This window comes from Protopterus annectens, chromosome 2.part0 (assembly GCF_019279795.1).
Source record: "Protopterus annectens isolate FY-2018-M chromosome 2.part0, PAN1.0, whole genome shotgun sequence".
Taxonomy (NCBI): Eukaryota; Metazoa; Chordata; order Ceratodontiformes; family Protopteridae; genus Protopterus; species Protopterus annectens.
Genome location: NC_056728.1, coordinates 1,124,823,815 through 1,124,831,289, shown reverse-complemented (window position 1 = coordinate 1,124,831,289; position 7,475 = coordinate 1,124,823,815).

The following is a 7,475-nucleotide window of genomic DNA, read 5'->3' as shown; positions in this document are numbered from 1 at the left end:
TCTGGTGCTGGGATCTTTAGAATGGCTGTTTGATTGGTAGGGTCGAGCTTTAAACCTGTACTTGTGAACAAATGTCCCACAAAAGCCACTTCAGGAAGCCTGAATTTGCATTTCAGTGGATTGAGCTTTAAGTTTATTTCACAAGGTCTAAGAACTTTTTTGAGGTTTCTGTTATGTTCAACTTCACCATTGCCTCCAACTAATAGATCATCAACTATGCACAGGGGTAACCTGAAGAAATTTGCTACACTGCACGCTGAAAAACTTCACTTGCAGAATTTATTCCAAATGGCATCCTTAGGAATCTGTATCTGCCAAATGGAGTACCAAAAGTAGTGAGAAATAAGGATTTGCTATCAAGCATCACTTGCCAAAATGAACTCTGCATCCAAAACAGAAAATACAGTAGCATTAGGTATTAGAGCTGAAACTTTCTCAACTGTACACATTGGATGATATGGCCTTTTTAATGCTTTGTTTAAATCTCTAGGATCTTATGAGCAGCCACTATGGATGACATCCATTCAGTTGGTTCTGTGACTGGACAAATCACACCTTGCTGCACCATCTTATCTAAATGAGCTTTAACTTTTCCTGCATTGCAATCAGAACTCTTCTTGCTGGTCTGATTACTGGGGTAACCTCTGGATCTAGCTTCATGGAATACACAACTGGAAGCTTGCCCGACTTGTCATCGAAAACATCAGCATACTCTGAGAAAATGGCTTCTGAAAAACTGGAACTGGAAATTGCACTCACATGATAAACTTCTTTAGCAAAAGAAAGCAGATTCATTCTCAAGCTATCTTTGAGACCTAGTAAAGACTGTACTGGTAGTCATACTATGTAGAATAATAAGTTATAACAGCTTTTGGCCAAATAGGAAATTATTACTGAAACTTCAGTCTGAATTTCTTCACTGCAACAAGTCTCACACTGCTGGTTACATTGAGTTGTTTATTAGTTCTCACTTTTGCAAATGTGTCTGCTGATATAACATTACACTTTGACCTAGTGTCTACTTTGAGCCCTGTGGATTTTCCATTGATCCTGACCATACAAAACACTTTACCCCTTGTTAATAAGTTTACTGCATCAACTCCTTCTCCAAGTACTGATACACCATCTACATAGAAAGCTGACTGCTTCAGTTCTACTTGATCAACTTTTTTATGTGACCTTTACAACTGAGTGAGGCTTACTTGACTTGTACAACTTTTGAACATGGTTCAATTTTTTACACTTGTGGCATTGCTGACCATATGCTAAACAATTCTCTCTTTTAGATTCATGATTTGCACCACAATTGCAACAGTTAACAATAAAAATAGACTTGGGCTTTGCTGACTCTCATGTTTGTGTTGCACTGGACTGGCAGTGGAGCTTGCACTTTTTCTAGAACTTTCTGGAAAGTTGCTCACTTTCTTTGGAAACTCTGTGGCTGTTCCTTGCTTAGGCCTGTTTCTGCTTGCCACGTGTTGCATACTATCTGTGTTTGCTCTGGGGCTCATTAAACCATGCTCTTGTCACCTGCAAGCATATTTGTATGTCTTTCGGTCATCTCATGGATCTGACAAATCTCTATTGCTTTTCTTAATGTCAAATCACTGTCACTAAGTAAAATCTTCCTCATTGCAGCATTATTAATACCACACACAAGTCTGTTCTTTATCAGCTCATCCTTTAAATCACCAAACCGACACATCTTTTCTCTGTTTCTTAAGTCAGTAACATGAGCTGCAAATGTCTCCCCTGGCTTCTGGTTCCTTGTGTAAAACAAATGCTTCTCTAATGTAATGTTTGTCTGTGGGTTGCACATTTCTCTGAACTTGCGCTTCAAACACTCGGTATCTTCCCATGATTCAGCTTGCACAACAATATGGCAGTCAGCACCTTCACCTTCATACACTGCTGGTGCATACACAAATGAACTCTCTCTTTCTATGGCCTCTGATCCTGTTAACAAAATGAACATCCTACTATGTGCATCTTTATCTGCATAAGCTGCTTGTATGAAAATATCATACTCCTGTTCAAATTTTGTCCAGTTCTTTGCAATATTCTGATCAAACAGAAGTGGTTGAGGTTTTCAAAATCTGTCTCCCATATTGACACATTCCAGCTAAGTGTCTTGCAATCACATATGAATATATGTACACAAACATGTGCATAGGTAATTAGCATAAACACAATTTGCTCTTTTTGTATTATTTTATTATTATTTTATTTTACATTTGTTGACCGGGCTAGTCTAACTGGATATATGTCCATTTTCAGTAGAGGCCCAGGGAGAAAAGCTTCACATAAAAGACACTAACAAAAAGAACATTAAATGTCAGTTACAGATTATTTGTCAGACGAAACAGGAGTTACATGGTAACTTTAGCAATCATGATAGGTAAAATGGAACAAATAAGATGAGGTTTGGATGAAATTCTTTTTTTTTTTTTTAAACCAAACACTGCAAGAAGAAAAAAGTATGCAGAAGAATGTAGGGGATTCCCAAATCAAAGTTATGAGTAAGGCACAGGAGAACAGACTAGTTATAAACAGAATTGGGTGAATTAGTTGAGGGGCAGTAGCTCATAAATAAGACAGAGAGAGATTTCTGCACTTATACTTGCTCTCTTTAAGCTTGTCAGAATTATGCGAATTAACAACTTCATAACACTCTGGAACAACTGAACTTTGTGAAATAACTTCTTGGGCTTCTGGATGCTTTTTGACACTCTGTGAAGTAGCTTTTTTGAATTTCTCGATATTTTATTGTACTTTGTGAAATAACTCTTACATTTCTTGGTGCTTTATTGTGCTTTATGAAGTAAATATTTTGTGGTGCTTTATTGCACTTTGCAAAATTTGTGAAATACTTTCTTCAGATTAACATCTTTTCAAACTTCAATACTTTGCAGAGCTTTGCAAAATACTTTTTTGGACCATTCAATGCTTTGTAAAATCTTTGACTGGTAAAGGCAAAATGCTAAAGTCATTTACCATCATTTGTCATGTTTGCGGAATCGGCAGAAGTAGAAGTGCCAAAGTCACGCACATTCGAAATAGATAAAGACTGAGATATTAAAGTCATGCACATTGAAATTGGTAAAGACAGAAATGAAAAAGTCACTTGCTTGTGAAATTGGTAAAGCAGAAATGCCAAGGTTATACATTTTCAAAACTTTGGAATCAGTAAATATACAAATGCTAGGATCATTCATTCTTGGAACTGGTAAAGGTAAACATGCCAAAGTAATTGCTTGGGGCTTTGTCGATGAACGCAGGCATGCTAAAGTCATACGCCAATACTTGTTAATGTCATCTCTTTAAGAAACATTCGAGAACCTTATATTGCAACTGGGTAACTCATGAGCACTGTAACACTCTTGTAATCCTTTGTAACAAATACCTTTTTAAGCAATGCAACATATCAAGCAATCATATAATATGAGTAAACTGGACTTGTGCTGTCCAAATTCAGTATGTTTTGAAGTAAATGCACTTTGCAAACAACCATGCAGTACACTGAAATGTCCCCAAAATGGTGATACCTTGCTAGGCAACTCTTTACAGTACAAGAAACACTCTGTAATGGCACCACTTTGTGAGCAGACACACCTAGCACAAAACATTTCCTGAAACAACTATGCTTTGACTGGATTTTCATGAAATAGTTGCACCTTGTACACAATGAACTCTTTGAAATGGTTTACCTTCATATCGGCAATCCCAATATGGGCAAAACGGCTTCCGCGAATAACGAAGTGCAAACGTCTCCAACGTCGAATTACACATAACCGAATGGTACAACCTCGCCCCTTTTTGACTCATGGTAGCACTGGTGTGGAGGTGTGGTGCAGCCGGAAATGTCAAAATTCGACATTATTTTGACATTTTTAAATTTTCGTGCTTTGGTTTCGCGGAAACGGTTCAGTTAAGTGGCCGGTTGATCATGTGTGATTGACAATATGAAGGTAAACCTTTTGAAATACATGCACAGTAATGAGCACACACTGTAAGCACTTTTACACACTCTGAGATACTTTGACCAACTTTAATTATGCCCTTGTTGCAATATGAAGTCGTAGTTATGCCAAAACACAGCACTTTGCCGAAACACAAGCAGTCTCCTTGCTTTATTTTTGCTTACTGTGCCCTTTTCTCTTTTTTATATTCTTTTTGCTCATTTAAGCCCTTTTCTTTTATACCCAACGTGCTTCTTTTGTGCTTGTTTTACTCTAAACAGGCTCAATTCTGCCTTTAACACGTTCATTTTGACTTAAACATATTCATTTTGTATTTTAAAGCCAATTGTTTTGTCAAACACTTTTAGCTCAAATATTCTCTTTGATTAGCAAACTTTTTTGTACTTCCCGCTTGCCTGATAATGCGGTTTGTGCCATTGTAATGCCCTTTCTGCCTCTTTTCTGCATTGAGTAAATATTTTTTTTTATTTCTTTCATTACCTTATATTTGTTCTCATTTTGTTTGTACTGTTTTCTCTCATTTCTACCTTTGCTGGCGTCTCTACAGCTCATGGCTCCAAATATTCTCTCTTCCATTCTGGTTCTGACACCATGTCACTTTTGTGTTGGTACACAAATAAACAAGTTTTAGTGGGTTTGGTATAAGATTTATTGTATACAAGCACATCACTATAAAGACTTATTGACTATGACTTAACTTATATACAAACTAACTACTGCAATCATACATGCTCACTCACTGGCTGCTTCTACAAAATGGCACTAGGGATTGTATGTGTCTGGAATGTATATATGCACGCACAGACTCGCATGCTTCTTAAAGACATAGCACACACACAGGTTTCACTCTGATCTACAAATGTGTTTTGATGAGAAGGGTAGTAGTCCAAAGTAGTAGCTATAAGTAATTATTTGAGTATTGAAAAAAGTACTTTCATGGTATTGGTATGTAGTTATGTATGTGTTTATGGGTTGATATGTGCATGTGTGTGTGTGTGTGTGTGTGTGTGTGTATATATATATATATATATATATATATATATATATATATATATATATATATATATATATATATTATGTGCGTGTGAATGGATGGATAAAGGTGTTGCTAAACAGGAGTGTGTATAAAAAATGTGGGTTGAGGGTGTCTGTAAAGAGAGTTTTAGTTATTCTGGAATGGGCTGCAGCAGGAATTGACAGAGAACATAAACTGAAAGACAGTTTTTAATGTATATATGTCTTTAAGGGATGAGTAATATGCACTAAATTGTGGGAGGAGTTAAGAGGGAATAAATAAAAGGGTCTGGGAGGTGGCTGGGTAACTGGGGGGGTTTAAGGGGAGGAAGCAGGCAGAGATAAACAATCACAGTAGCAGGAGACAATCTATGCAGGCAACTTTAGCATAAGGATAAAGAGACCCATTTAAAATCATGTATATTGCTAATTATGGACTAAAAAGTTGGAATTAGCTTGCCCACCTGCTTACCTATGATCCATTATGTTTAAGTTAAACAGGTTTAATATAAGTTTAACAAAAAGGTTTAACAAAAAAATTTAAACTTTCACACAATTCATTTTTGTGTTATTGGGTTGAAAATTGCAGAAAAAAAAAAACTTTTACAAAGCCAGTGTAGGGAATGTTGAACAGACCTAACTGAATTCTGGGAATAATTATTTTGTCTTTGCTAAAGTAACTATGAAAGCAACATTTGAATTCTTACGGGGTGCAAAGGCAGGGGGAGCTTGCTTTTACGGGTTTATATTAGATATTCGAATGCTTAAATGTTCGAATCTCTAAATGTCTACCTTTAGAGATCAAACATTTAAATGTTCAAATATTAATAAAAATTAAAAAAAAAAAAAAAAAAACTAAAGGGTGTAAGCAGGGAAGCAAGCCCCACAGCACCACCCCCCCCCCACGTGGGGGGCTGCACCAGCTACACCCCCTGCTACTTAAATATGCCAACTTTGAGATTGCGCTACAGTGTAGGGAATGGGAAATTTTCCATTCCCGCACTGTAGTGCACTGAAGTGCGATCTCGGTGTTGGTATATTTAAGTAGTGGGGGGTGTGGGGGCGCAGCCCCCCCTGCCTTAACCCTTTTCTTTTTCTTTTTAATATTATTTTTATTACTATTCGAACATTTAAATGCTCGATCTCTAAAGGTCGACCTTTAGAAATTCGAACATTTAAGCGTTCGAATATGTAATATAGACCCGCTTTTACACACCATGCATTTCTGTCCTAGGTTGAACTTTTGCAAGTGCTTATATTTTATCACATGTTTAGCCAACTTATTTATTTTTACCAAGCCTAAAACAGTTTTGCCCTCTTTTATGGGACATGACCTTATGAATACAACAAAATACTGTGTTTAGCATTATAAATTTGCAAAGATCTTGGCTTTGTGATGCATTTGTATTGGTTTTGTTATGTTTGGGTCACCTTTATGCATGTTGAGCCAGTTACTTTTAACATGTATGCAATCCATGTGTGTAGTTCCACACACTGAAACTTTGATATCTACAACTTTCTTTTGATATACTACCTGTTATTACAATAGATAGTTACTAGGTGATGATTTTATAACTTGCTTGGCAGTGTAGTCCTATGTTCTGATAATTTGCTCTTTTCCATCAGATTTATATACAATTTTCAGCAGTGCAGTGCTATGTTCTGATAATTTTTGTTCTTTTATGTTTTGCTACCTTATTTCTACTCTTAGAATACCTAGCTTTCCTTACTTTGATTCACTGTATTCCTTCCTCCATCTCTAGGAACAAGCTAGCTTCAAATGCTTTTGCCTCCATATAATTTTAGTACTGTAGTGTTCTTTTCTCTTTGCTTTCAGAGCCCACAGACATCAAAGTGTGTACCAAAGTGTGTACTTCATACCAGATTTTTGCTTCATATTTTTGGTCTATTCCTCATAAAATGTGTAGCTTTTTGGAAATCAGTGAGAACTGAAGCCATTAAATAATGAAAGACGTTTGAGTTTCAGACTTTGTATCCTTTCAGAAAATAGAAGCTAATGCTAAACCTGTTATTCTAGCAACTTCCTAAGTTTAAAAGAGCAATAATTAAAATCTCTCTCTAATTTTGGGCCTTTGTACAGCCATTATGGTTGGCTTTGTCCAGATTTCTTGTGTTAAAAGGTTTAGAGGTATGGTGTCCTCTTTTTCTTAAATAGCAGGATCTAAGTCACACCACTATAAACTTGGCCCTGTGCAGAAGCTGTGCCTGTGAGCTGCAGCCTACTGACATTACTGTTATTGAGCAATGTAAGCAAGTTTAACACGAAGAGCCTAGTTGTATATTAACTTAAACTAGTCGGATAATTTTCTGCTTTGTGTTGGAAAGTGACAATGACATCACCCAAAGGAATAATCCTTACACTGTAAGAACCTTCTACCTAACTGGTCACTGTCCATTCACTTGACCATTAGATTGCACTCTCTAAACCAGTTACTCCCTACCCCAAGCTTCTTGGTCTAT